The following is a 13,602-nucleotide window of genomic DNA, read 5'->3' on the forward strand; positions in this document are numbered from 1 at the left end:
GTGCTCCGCAGCGGGAGAGGCCACAGCAGTGAGAGGCCCGCGTACCGCAAAAAAAAAAAAAAAAAAAAGACTGAGCTAGTTGCTCCCCTTGCGAGCTGCCATAAAATCTACCATAGCACTTACTACTACGGACAGTGCCTTTATTAGCCTATTGTAAATTTTGTTGACCACAGTCTATAGTAACCGCATATCTCCAGGTACACATGCCCTCTTAAAAGTCTTCACAGGACTTTATCAGTAGTTCCCAAACTTCCTCAGTTCATGACATCCTTATTATATCAGTAATTTTTTCACAGCATCCCTAGGTCAGGAGAAACACCTAATGGTTTAATTTATTAGTTTAGGTCCAAACAACTTAATAAGTTTTTATGTACTGACAATTTAGTAACTATTTGAAAAAAGTAATACACAAATTGAGTAACTTTAATTTTTAACTACATAGTACTCCACGGTTTATTCAACCATTTCTCCTGTATTTGGACACTTAAGTAATACCCAATATTTTTCAATTACTAGTGGTGTTGTAATGCAAATCTTTGTTTCTTTGTATTGTAGGAAGTATATCTTCAGGATAAATGTATATAGAAGATTTGTTAGATTTGCCAAATTTTTCTTCCTGTGGGGTTGTACTATTTTGAATTCCCACCGGTGGTACATGAGTGCTACAGCTGCAGCAGCAGAGCGTGTTGTCAAGCTGCTGAATTTCTGCTAATCTAAGAGGTGAGAAATTGTATCTCAGCCTAGTTTTAATTTGTATTTCTCTTATCACAAGTGAATTGAACATTTTTTTCATATGTTTCAGGGACATTTTTTAAAGTGTTCATGTTATTTGCTCACTTTCTAAATAAATTTTGGTCTTTTCCCCTCAGAGTTTAAAAGTTCCTTCTATTTAAGAATATTAGTCATTTAACTTTGACATATATTGCAAATACTTTACCCAGTTATCTTTTGGCATTGCTTGTGGTGTGTGTTTTTTTGACTTGCAGAAGTTTGTTTCTGTGTAGTCAAGTATATTAATCTTAAACGTATTGCATCTGGATTTTTAATCATAGAGAGCCTTTCACTTCCCGCAGGTTATAGAGGAATTCAGCCATGCTTTCTTCTAGTACTAATACAGTTTCATTTATAATATAGAGCACATTCAGTCCTCTGATCCATTTGGAGTACATTTCTGTATATGGTGTGAATGGGTCTAATTTTATATTTTCCACATGGCTGTCTAGTTGTCCCGATACCATTTAATTAAAAAAAAATCTTGGCCCCCTTTATCATATACTAGATTTCTGTATGTAGTTGGGTATGTTTTATACTTTTGGGTGGTCTGACTACTCATGTACCAGTACTACACTGTTTTAATCAAAGAGGCTTTGTATATGATTTAATATCTGGTAGGGCTAGTTCCCCATTATTGCTCCTCTTCTTCAGTGTTTTCCGTACTAGTCTTGCGTGTTTCATTTTTCCGCATGAACTCTAGCATCAGTTTGTCCAAGTCCATCAGAAAGCTCACTACTATTTTTATTGAGGTCGCATTAAACTTACTATATAACTTAGAACTGATCTCTTGATGGTGTTGGAACATCTTAATCTAGAACAGGCGATGTCTTTTCATTTTCTTAAATCTACTTTTGTGTCTCTGCGGAATGGTTTATACTTACTTCCTATAAGTTTTGAACATTTCTTGTTTATTCCTATGTATTTTGTATTTTATCTTTTGTTGTTACTATTATAAATAGAATTTTCTTATTAGTTATATTTACCAACTGATTATTATTCATGTATATGAATATTGCTAATTTCTGCATTTTTTTGTTACCTTTTTAAAAATTTATTTATTTATTTATTTATTTTTGGCTGCGTTGAGTCTTCTTTGCTGCGCACGGGCTTTCTCTAGTGGTGGTGTTGAGCAGGGGCTACTCTTCATTGTGGTGCGTGGGTTTCTCACTGAAGTGGCTTCTCTTGTTGCAGAGCTCTAGGCACGTGGGCTTCAGTAGTTGTGGCACGTGAGCTCAGTAGTTGTGGCTCGCGGGCTCTAGAGCGCAGACTCAGTAGTTGTGGTGCATGGGCTTAATTGCCCTGCGGCATGTGAGATCTTCCCGGACCAGGGCTCGAACCCGTGTCCCCTGCATTGGCAGGCGGACTCTTAACCACTGCACCACCAGGGATATCCCCCTTGCTGAATTATTGTTTAAGTACTTTTATTATTTCAGTACTTTTATCATTGCTTCTCTGTGGCCCAGATATGCCGTGATGTTACCTGTAAATAGAGATTTTATCCTCTTCTTTTCCAGAGTTTTTGCATCTAAGTGTTTGTCTTATCTAATTGCACGGATTACTATCTCCAGAACAATGTTAAATAGTGATATAACAATATCTTTAATAGAGATGCTGATTGTTTTATTGTGTTATCTTCTCTGTGGATATACATTGTACTAGATATTAATTTAACTGGGGAAATACCTTTCAAAGACTGCAGTCCTTCACTATTTCTGTAAGAGATAGATACGGTAAGAGGCAGGAAGGTTGAATTTCCTAGTGGGCAGCAGCAAAGTATTGATATAATGATCATCAAGATAAGGTATTGATCTATAGTTTCCCAGTTCATACAACGATTCCTGAATTTTGCTCCTGCCTCTCCTGAACTTCATTGTAATCTTTACTCAGCCAGTCGTGGGTGCCATGGGGTGACCTCCATTTCTCCTCTAGGCTAAAGCAGCCTTAGGTCTGTGAAAATCTATTTCCTTCTAGGCTTTCATAGTCTTTAAGTGGTTTCTGTGCTTTGCAGATGAATTAGGCTCACCTTGTATTGATGCGATTATGGCTTGAGTCCTTGTGTCTGTAGGTCACATAGCAAGTCAGGCTTGTAATTAGATGAGTTTATCGATGGGGTGGCCGGTGGTACACAGATACGGGGTAGTTCTAGACAAGTTTGTAGGGCCTGGGACCATCTGGCCTTGAGGCAGTTCTTTCTCCAGAATTCATTTATATAAAGATCTAGTCCTCTGGCTGGCGGAACATGTTGGTGTGGAATCAGGTGTAGCCCAGCATCCTGCACGCATTCCCTCCACACGGCGATTACAGACACACCCCAGTGCTCAGTCTCCCATGTTCTGCAGAGTATTTTCATCCCACTGCCATCTAATTCACCCAGAAAATTCAGGTAGCATATTTTCTGTAGATTCTTACAATTTCAAGGTTATCTAGGTCCGTTTTGTGAGCTCCCAGTCCACATCCCGTTTCCTGTTTCAGTCATTCTAAATATTTCCTTTCCCAGGAGTGCTGGGTGGTATGATATGTATTAATTTCTTGTCCCTTATGCCAAGGAGCTCCTCCCCAGAAGTCCCTACAACTCCCAGTCTATAAGCTATAGTCCATCTTCATTGTCGCAAAAATGCTGGCAGGTCTCTCGGTTGAGGAGCTCTCACTCACCAGGTAGTACTCTTGGTCTGTGGCCAGTTGTTCATCTCCACTTTTCCTGGGACCCATGTTGCCTTTTTCTGTCTGGGTCTTGACCCACAGTTCAGTCTTTGGCGGGTGGTGGTTGGGGACTCTTCTGCCTTGAAGATCCTCAGGTCTCACCCTGTGCTACATGCTGCCACCCTGATGTCTGGGCTTGCAGGAGGCTGATCTGTTCTGTTGCCTCTTTTTTGCCTTACTTCTCCTACCCCCACCTTTTTAGTCTGAGGACATTTTGTCTTCCTTCATCTTTATCCCTAAGACATTTTGTGTGTGACAGAAAATCCCTATCCCCCGAGGTCTTAAGTTTCTGGACACCAACCACATAGTCTCTTAGTGCTTGGATTATCGGTAACTTTCCCACTAGCCTTTTAGTCTCTAAGATCTCCCTATTTCATATGGCTGTACACTACACCTAAGGTAATTCTCTGTGTCTGTTACTTCATTGATTCTTATTTGCTGATTGTGGCTTTTAGTAGCTTTGTGCCCAGATATGCCGTGATGTTACCTGTAAATAGAGATTTTATCCTCTTCTTTTCCAGAGTTTTTGCATCTAAGTGTTTGTCTTATCTAATTGCACGGATTACTATCTCCAGAACAATGTTAAATAGTGATATAACAATATCTTTAATAGAGATGCTGATTGTTTTATTGTGTTATCTTCTCTGTGGATATACATTGTACTAGATATTAATTTAACTGGGGAAATACCTTTCAAAGACTGCAGTCCTTCACTATTTCTGTAAGAGATAGATACGGTAAGAGGCAGGAAGGTTGAATTTCCTAGTGGGCAGCAGCAAAGTATTGATATAATGATCATCAAGATAAGGTATTGATCTATAGTTTCCCAGTTCATACAACGATTCCTGAATTTTGCTCCTGCCTCTCCTGAACTTCATTGTAATCTTTACTCAGCCAGTCGTGGGTGCCATGGGGTGACCTCCATTTCTCCTCTAGGCTAAAGCAGCCTTAGGTCTGTGAAAATCTATTTCCTTCTAGGCTTTCATAGTCTTTAAGTGGTTTCTGTGCTTTGCAGATGAATTAGGCTCACCTTGTATTGATGCGATTATGGCTTGAGTCCTTGTGTCTGTAGGTCACATAGCAAGTCAGGCTTGTAATTAGATGAGTTTATCGATGGGGTGGCCGGTGGTACACAGATACGGGGTAGTTCTAGACAAGTTTGTAGGGCCTGGGACCATCTGGCCTTGAGGCAGTTCTTTCTCCAGAATTCATTTATATAAAGATCTAGTCCTCTGGCTGGCGGAACATGTTGGTGTGGAATCAGGTGTAGCCCAGCATCCTGCACGCATTCCCTCCACACGGCGATTACAGACACACCCCAGTGCTCAGTCTCCCATGTTCTGCAGAGTATTTTCATCCCACTGCCATCTAATTCACCCAGAAAATTCAGGTAGCATATTTTCTGTAGATTCTTACAATTTCAAGGTTATCTAGGTCCGTTTTGTGAGCTCCCAGTCCACATCCCGTTTCCTGTTTCAGTCATTCTAAATATTTCCTTTCCCAGGAGTGCTGGGTGGTATGATATGTATTAATTTCTTGTCCCTTATGCCAAGGAGCTCCTCCCCAGAAGTCCCTACAACTCCCAGTCTATAAGCTATAGTCCATCTTCATTGTCGCAAAAATGCTGGCAGGTCTCTCGGTTGAGGAGCTCTCACTCACCAGGTAGTACTCTTGGTCTGTGGCCAGTTGTTCATCTCCACTTTTCCTGGGACCCATGTTGCCTTTTTCTGTCTGGGTCTTGACCCACAGTTCAGTCTTTGGCGGGTGGTGGTTGGGGACTCTTCTGCCTTGAAGATCCTCAGGTCTCACCCTGTGCTACATGCTGCCACCCTGATGTCTGGGCTTGCAGGAGGCTGATCTGTTCTGTTGCCTCTTTTTTGCCTTACTTCTCCTACCCCCACCTTTTTAGTCTGAGGACATTTTGTCTTCCTTCATCTTTATCCCTAAGACATTTTGTGTGTGACAGAAAATCCCTATCCCCCGAGGTCTTAAGTTTCTGGACACCAACCACATAGTCTCTTAGTGCTTGGATTATCGGTAACTTTCCCACTAGCCTTTTAGTCTCTAAGATCTTCCTATTTCATATGGCTGTACACTACACCTAAGGTAATTCTCTATGTCTGTTACTTCATTGATTCTTATTTGCTGATTGTGGCTTTTAGTAGCTTTGTTGATCCCTCAGAATAAAATAAAACTTGATCATTTGCTCTGCCTATCTCTTTTTGTCCTTGCTTTGGCCCAGATCATTAACCCATTCTCATTTTTGTGTTTTGTTTTGTTAAAGTTTATGTTCTTTTGGTTACAACTATTTGAACTTTTTGTAGATTCATTAGTCATTTATATTTTTTATTCTGTGAGTTGTCTTTTTATGTCCTTTGCTTATTTGGGGGGCGGGTGAGGAGGCTGGATTTTTTTAAGATGATGGATTTGTTGAGATATAATTCACATACCATAAAATTTACTTGTAAAGTGTATTAATTCAGTGGTTCTTAGTGTAGTCGCAGAGTTGTGCAACCATCACCTCTGTCTAGTTTGAGAACGTTTTCATTACCCCCAAAAGAAACCCCATGCTCATTAACCATCACTCCTGGTTCCTTCCACCCCCAGCCCCAGACAGCTACAAATCTACTTCCCATCTGTGGAGATTTGCCCATTCTCCTCATTCCTGGATACCATAAATGGATCATACAATATGTGGTCTTTTGTTTCTGGCTTCTTTCATTTAACATAATGCTTCAAGGTTCATCCATGTTCTAGCATGTATCAGTTCTTCATTCCTTCTCATGGCTGAATAATGTTCCGTTCAATGGATATATCACATTTTGTTTATCCTTTCGTCAGTTGATGGACATTTGGATGTTTCTACTTTTTGGCTTATATTGGATAATGCTGCCATAAACGTTGATGTACATGTTTTCGCATGGACATGTGTTTTCATTCCTCTTGGGTATATATCTAGGAGTGAAATTACTAGGTCACGTGATAACTCCATGTTTAACATTTTGAGTAACTGCCAAACTGTTTTCTGAGGTACTTGTGCCATTTTACATCCCCACGATCATTTTACAGTTTCTCCACATCCTCACCGGTGTATGTTATTGTCCCTCTTTTTGATTATAGCTATCAGAGTGGGTATAATTTCTGTCTTCTGCCATCTGCTAAAGTACTTTGTCTAAACTGTCCTGTGTACATCTTAGCATATCGTTTTTTCTTCTTAGATATTTTATTTGAAGGTCTAATTCCAAGAATGTTTTCTTTATTGTAAAAACTGTAAATGTGACTTTTTGTTTGAACTTCCAGGTGAACATTCCTTTGGATTCATAACAAGATTCCTATTTTACATTAGTGTGTCTGATGAGTTTAAGCTGTTAAAACTATAAATTGTTAAAAGTACACTTGTTGGGCTTCCCTGGTGGCGCAGTGGTTAAGAATCCACTTGCCAATGAAGGGGACATGGGTTCGAGCCCTGGTCCGGGAAGATACCACTTACAGTGGAGCAACGTAAGCCTGTGTGCCACAACTACTGAGCCCACACGCCACAACTACTGAAGCCCGCGCGCCTAGAGCCCATGCTCTGCAACAAGAGAAGCCACCACGATGAGAAGCCTGTGCACTGCAATGAAGAGTAGCCCCCGTTCGCCATAACTAGAGAAGGCCCGCGTGCAGCAGTGAAGACCCAACGCAGCCAAAAATAAAATAAATAAATTTATTTAAAAAAAAAAAAAGTACACTATTAAAGGGATTTTCCTGGTAGTCCAGTGGTTGACTCCACACTCCCACTGCAGGGGGCACGGGTTCGATCCCTGGTTGGGGAACTAGGATCACGGCCAAAAACAACAACAGCAAAAGTACACTGTTAGAGTTAGCTGGGGGAAAGGGATAGTTGGGCGGTTTGAGATTGACATGTACACACAGCTGTATTTAAAATGGATAACCAACTGAGAACCTACTGTATAGCACAGGGAACTCTGCTCAATATTATGTAACAACCTAAATGGGAAAAGAATTTGAAAAAGAATAGTTACATGTATATGTAAAAACAAAAACAAAAAAACCCACCACCAACAGCAAAAGTACAGTGTTAACAAATTATGACATAGTAAGTAGTGAGACAATATGCCCAAGTTAGAGTAGTGAAAGAGAATTATTCATAATGAACACTGACAGTGCTTTGAAGAATTGTTAATGCAGTGTTGACTACAAAATTGAGGAAATCCAATTATAGACAAGAGTAACCAAATATGATTCTAGGTTTAATCTATGTTTTATTCCTATTCTTACTAGGAAGGTACAAAGTATAAATGAATAAATTTTTTTAAATCAAAATTTAGCACTTTTGTGTACATGATTTCATTTGATCTTCATCTCAGCCAAGGAAATATAGGTGGGAATGGGTGGTCTTTCAGCTGGGAAAATTTATTGACCTCCATTCAAAAATGCTTTCTCAGGCACTGCTATGATAACTAAAGATTTCTGCACCAACTAATAACTATGTTGCTTTGTCTTAAATGACTACTTCAAAAAGTATTAGTTGGCAGTAGCATTTTTAGAAAGCTCTAATTTGCCGAGTCTGTGCATAATTATTTCGTACTTTGAGTTCTCGTTTCTTCCCTCCATTATTTGCTGTATATTAACAGTCATAGACCAAAGACATGACAGTCTTTAACCCTCAACTCTGTGCCTCTTTCTGAAATGTCCAGAGAGCTACATTGGTGAGTCCTTTCACATTTAGTCACACTTTAAAATGAGAATGCTCCATGTAAAGATGTTCAGCGTCACCAATTTTTAGGGAAATGCAGATCAAAACCACAATTAGGTATCACCTCACACACCCGTTAGAATGGCTGTTATCAAAAAGGCAAAGAAACAACAAGTGTTGTCGAGGTGTGGAGAAAGGGGCCCTCCTGCACTGTGGGTGGGAACGTAAGTTGGCGCAGCCGCTGTGGAGAAACGGTATGGAGGCTCCCTAAAAAGTCTAGACTAGAACTACCCTATGATCTAGCCATTGCACTTCAGGGTATTTATCCAAAGAAAGTGAAAACACTGATTCGAAAACACATATGCACCCCTGTGTTCATCACGGCCTTATTTATGAGAGTCAAGATTTGGAAACAGCCTTAGTACCCATCAGCGGATGAGTGGGTAAAGAAGATGTGGTGTACATACATACATATATATATATATATATACACACACACACGCGCGCGCACGCACACATACGCGCACACCAGGATACTACTCAGCCATAAAAAAGATGAAATCTTGCCATTTGTGACAACATGGACCTTGAGGGTATTAATGCTAAGTGAAATTAAGTCAGAGAAAGATAAATACCATTTGATTTTACTCATGTGGAATATAAAAAGAAAAAATGAAGAAACCAAACAAAAACAAATACATAGATACAGAGAACAGAGTATTAGTTATCAGAGGGGAAGGGGCAGAGGGGGGCAAAATGGATAAAGGGGATCTACTGTATGGTGACAGATAAAAAGTAAATTTTTGGTGAGCACATTGTAGGTACAGAAGTAGGAATATAAAGTTGTACACATGAAACTTATGTTGTAAACCAATATTTACCTCAATTAAAAAATTTTTGAGAAAATAAAAGTGCTCTTTTCCCCCTAACTTTGTGTTTTGAAACATTTTTTAAAAATTGAAGTATAGTTGATTTACAATGTTGTTTTAATTTCTGCTGTACAGCAAAGTGACTCAGTTATACAATACATACTTTTATATATATATTTTTCCATTATGGTTTATACCAGGACATTGACTATAGTTTCCTGTGCTATACAGTAGGTCCTTGTTGCCTTGAAATGTTTCAAACCTACAAAAAAGTTAAAAAGAGTATTATATTGAATGCCGGTAGTTATTAATAACCCGAAATTCACCAGTTACCAATTATTGTTTTGCCACGTTTGCTTTATCTTTCTTTTTTTTTTATTGTTTATTTACTTATTTTTGGCTGCGTCAGGTCTTCGTTGCGGCGTGCGGGCTCTCTAGTTGCAGCGCGCGGGGCTCCCCGCAGCATGTGGATCTTAGTTCCCAGACCAGGGATGAAACCCGCCTCCCCTGCATTGGAAGGTGGATTCTTAACCACTGGACCACCAGGGAAGTCCCTGCTTTAACTTTCTAAGTACAGATGCTTTTATTTCTCTGAGTTATTTGAAAGAAGGTTGGAGACATGAAACGTCACCTCTGTGTACTTGAGCTGACATCTTCTGAGAATGAAGACATTCTCCTGTATAACCATAATACTGTTGTAACACCTAAGAAAATCAGCAGTAGTTTCATAATATCATTTAATATCTAGTCCAAATTCAGATTTCGTTAGTTGTCACCTAGCTGTTTTTTCCCCCAATCCAGGATCCAATCCAGGTTCATAATTTCTGCTTGCTTATTATGTCTTCTCTAGTCTCTTTTATTTCACTTTTTCTAATTAACTTTTTTGAGGCATAATTTACATATCATAAAATTCACCCATTTTAGGTTTACAGTGATTTTTAGTAACTTTACTGACTTGTGTAAATCATTACCATAACCCAGTTTTAAAACATTTTCATCACTTCAGTATAAAATCTCTTATTCCCCTTTTTAGTTAATTCGCATTCCCATCCCCAGGCAGCCGTTAGTTTATATTCTGTCTCTATAGGTTTCTCTTTTCTGGACATTATGTATAAATAGAAATATACAATATGTATTCCTTTTGAGTTTCTTTTACTTAGCATAATATTTTTTGGTTATCATGTGGCATGTGTCAGTAGTTCTTTCCTTTTTATGGATGGACAGTAGCCCAGTGTTCCATTCCATGGATATACCACATTTTGCTTCTCCTTTTACAATTGATGGACATTTGGATTGCTTCCCCTTTTTGGTTATTATGAATAATCCTGTTATGAACATTCATGTGCAGGTCTTTGCATGGACGTATGTTTTCATATCTCATGAGTATCATGGAGTGAAATCTCCAGGTTATATGGTAGATTTATGTGTAATCTCTTAAGAAACTGCCAAAGTGTTTTGCAAAGTGGCTATACATTATTTTGCATTCCCAATGGCAATGTTTGGAGATTCTCATTTCTCTGCATCTTTACCAGCAGTTGTTAGAGTCTTTTAATAAAAAATTTATATCCCTTCTGGTGGATAAAAATAAGTATCTCGTGGTTTTAATTTGTCTTTCTCTAATGAATAATAGTGTTGAGCATCTTTTCACGTGCTTATTAATAAGTCTTTGACTTGTTTTCTCTGGTGAAATGTCTACTGAAATCTTTTGCCCATCTTTTAAAAATTGGGTTATTTTTCTTCTCATTGCGTCATAAGAGTTCTTTGTGTATTCTGGATACAAGTCAATGAGATGTGTGATTTGCAGAGATTTTTCTCTCAGAGTGCTATTTTTTTGTAGTGATGTTAACCATGAGCTTTGCTTAATTTCTCTAATTTGCCATATGGGGCTTCTTTGGAGGGTTGGAATAAAAGCTCAATATTCTGTTCATAATTCTTTCACATGTCTAGTACTGAAGTACTAGGTTAATTAAAGACTAATTAACTAAAGACCGTGTAGTCACCTTCATCTTCATTCTGCAGTTAAGCAGTGAGAAGCTCTTCCTTTCTGAAGCACAAGAAGCAAATAGAGAACCTATAGGTATTAGGGTTCTTTCAATTGTAAGAGTCAGAAATCCAGTTGAGGCTACCTTAAGTGAAACAGAAACGTGCTGGCTTTCTCTCCTTCCCCAGCTCTGCTTCTTTTTTTAAACTGGCAGACTGTTTGTGTGGTGGCCACTTTCATCTCCAGATTCATCAAAGAGCCAATCTTCCTCACTAGTTTAAGGCATAGAGTACTCTGGCCAGCCTGGGTCTCTTGTCCTGCTTTATAGTCAGGCCCTGATTATACTCCTGTTGTAATGCAGTAGAAGAGGGTGGTTCCCACTAGAAGAAGAAGTTTGGCAGACAAATCATATGTATGCCTCTTTAGGGGCACTGGGTCATTTTTTGCCCACTTTTATGAAATTAAACCAAAAGTAATAGGAAATTAATATCTGGAGTTTTAGGGGGGAAATCACATTTGTTTTATGATTAATTTTAACTCTAAATTAGCCTTTACTTTAGTAGCACTTTTCTTACCTAAACAAACTCAGGTGATATTTGGTTTAAGCTAAAATGTTCCAGGTACCTCTTCCTACCTCCCATGCAAGTGAGGGGAGGACCTACATTAACAATGATAACAACTTGGTAATTTGGCCGATTTTTCTGTACTCCTCTTGAGCTTTCTTCCATGTAGTTTTCTTTAGCTCTGTGAGTGGGGGGGTTATAGCCAACTGTCTTGGAGTTCCTACATTCCTGCAGATTGCTGAAACCCTTTTTTATAATTAGTTTCCTTCCTCTCTTCTTTCATTTACTTGGATTCTCAAGCTCTGTCAGTGTCCATATGTTATATGATTCATCTTTGAAGTGATTTTTTAAAAAGTAAGGCTAGTTCCCAGTTCCTTTTCATGACGTCGAGTGTGTATGGTGATGGTGACGGTGCTATTGATGTAGTTGTGATTTTCCTGCTCAAAAAAGAAAATACTTTTAATCACCTGGAGTGTTTCTAATCTAAGCTCTTTGTAGACAGATACAACTGATATGTAAGTACTATTGTATAATTAAGTTGAACAAAGAACTTTGGATACTGCGTGGCTCTTGGGTTGCTTCCATACTCTTCCAGTGTTCTTCAGGATTTATTTTTTAGTGTGAAATTAAATGCAGAAACAAGAACTTCTGGTTTTGGACTATGTGTATAAAATGTATCGTCTCTTATAGAGTTACAATGGGCCTTCAAAGGGCAGCTAATATATTCTTCCACCTTTCACAAAAATCCCCTCAAAACTACCTGGCCACGAGCCGTTGCTTAAAAGCTTGTAGTGATAGTGTGGAAATCTGTGTTATTTTTGGATGTTTTAAATTAAAATTCCATCCTTGTTTTGAACTGAAGTCTATTATCCTGTGACTTCTCTTTATTCCTGTTTTCTCTGGAGAACCACTTACGCAAGCACAAATATGTTTTTGAGCCCTTGTTAAACAGTGCATCTGTTGACAGAATTAAGAATAGTCATTTTTACATATACCTTTTTTCAAATAATTGAAGATGGCAGTCAGACAGCTCCCTTGCCAGCTTCCCCAGTCAGTGTCTGCCTGTTCAGACACATCCTTCATGTCTTTAGTTAGTTCCCTAACCATCTTGGTCACAAGCTTCTAAAAATAATGCAGTAACATTCACTTATTTGGAGGTCAGATTTTACAGCTTGAAATATGAAATGCACTTAAAGAGGGAGGAGGAAACGACTAGAATCTGTAGATTTCCTTCCATGGCCAGGCCCTGACCCAAGCAATTTGATTCATTTTTTCCATTTAATCATCCAAACACAACCCTATGAGGTAGAAGATGAGGAAACTTAAGGCTACCCATTAAGAATAAGGAAGTAAAGTTTAAAAACAAACAAATCGAAAAAAGCCCAAGCACAACAGCATACCTTTGAACATCCAAAGTAGAAATGTAAGGTCTTAGCACTAAAGGCTATTAATCCATCCGGTGCTCAAGAGAGTAGTAAATCTTTCAGAACCTGCTTAACTCTTACTTTATATCTAATTACAGTAAGCCTGGTAGTTTGCTTCCAAACAATTTTGGGGGCTGAAGGGGTGCTCTGAAGGCACACAGGCAGTAGTGATCAGTGAGGGACAACTATGAAAGGAAGGGAAGAGGCAGAAAGACTATAAAATGATAATAGGAGAGTTCAGAGTTCTACCTTCTAGGGCTATTGAATCCAGGGAAAACTGCCCTGAATTCATAATAGCCTCTGAGAACAGGATAATAGTTGATCACGATGCTGCGTTATCAAGAAAAAACAATTTTTTGTGAGACATAAAATTCTGAACTCAAAATCTTCGTCGACGAATAACCTCATTTTGCTGATAAAATTTTAAAAAAAAAGCTTTGTCGAATACAACTCAAAAATTAAAATACCGGGCTTCCCTGGTGGCGCAGCGGTTGCGCGTCCGCCTGCCGATGCAGGGGAACTGGGTTCGCGCCCCGGTCCGGGAGGATCCCACATGCCGCGGAGCGGCTGGGCCCGTGAGCCATGGCCGCTG

At 39.0% G+C, this 13,602-nt stretch overlaps 1 protein-coding gene across 3 annotated transcripts in view; it reads left to right on the plus strand.

Moving 5' to 3' along the window:
- The window catches only part of RALA (RAS like proto-oncogene A), a 75,803-nt gene that overhangs the window by 5,289 nt on the left and 56,912 nt on the right, over nt 1–13,602 (plus strand). Inside the window, exon 2 of one of the 3 annotated variants that reach the window (XM_024115102.3) lies at nt 556–720. The exons of the other annotated variants lie outside the window; for them this stretch is intronic. The gene's annotated coding sequence lies outside the window, so the exon portion shown is untranslated. The remainder of the gene's footprint in view (nt 1–555; nt 721–13,602) is intronic. 3 annotated transcript variants of the gene reach the window in all.

Source organism: Physeter macrocephalus, chromosome 5, assembly GCF_002837175.3.
Source record: "Physeter macrocephalus isolate SW-GA chromosome 5, ASM283717v5, whole genome shotgun sequence".
NCBI classification, from domain to species: domain Eukaryota; kingdom Metazoa; phylum Chordata; class Mammalia; order Artiodactyla; family Physeteridae; genus Physeter; species Physeter macrocephalus.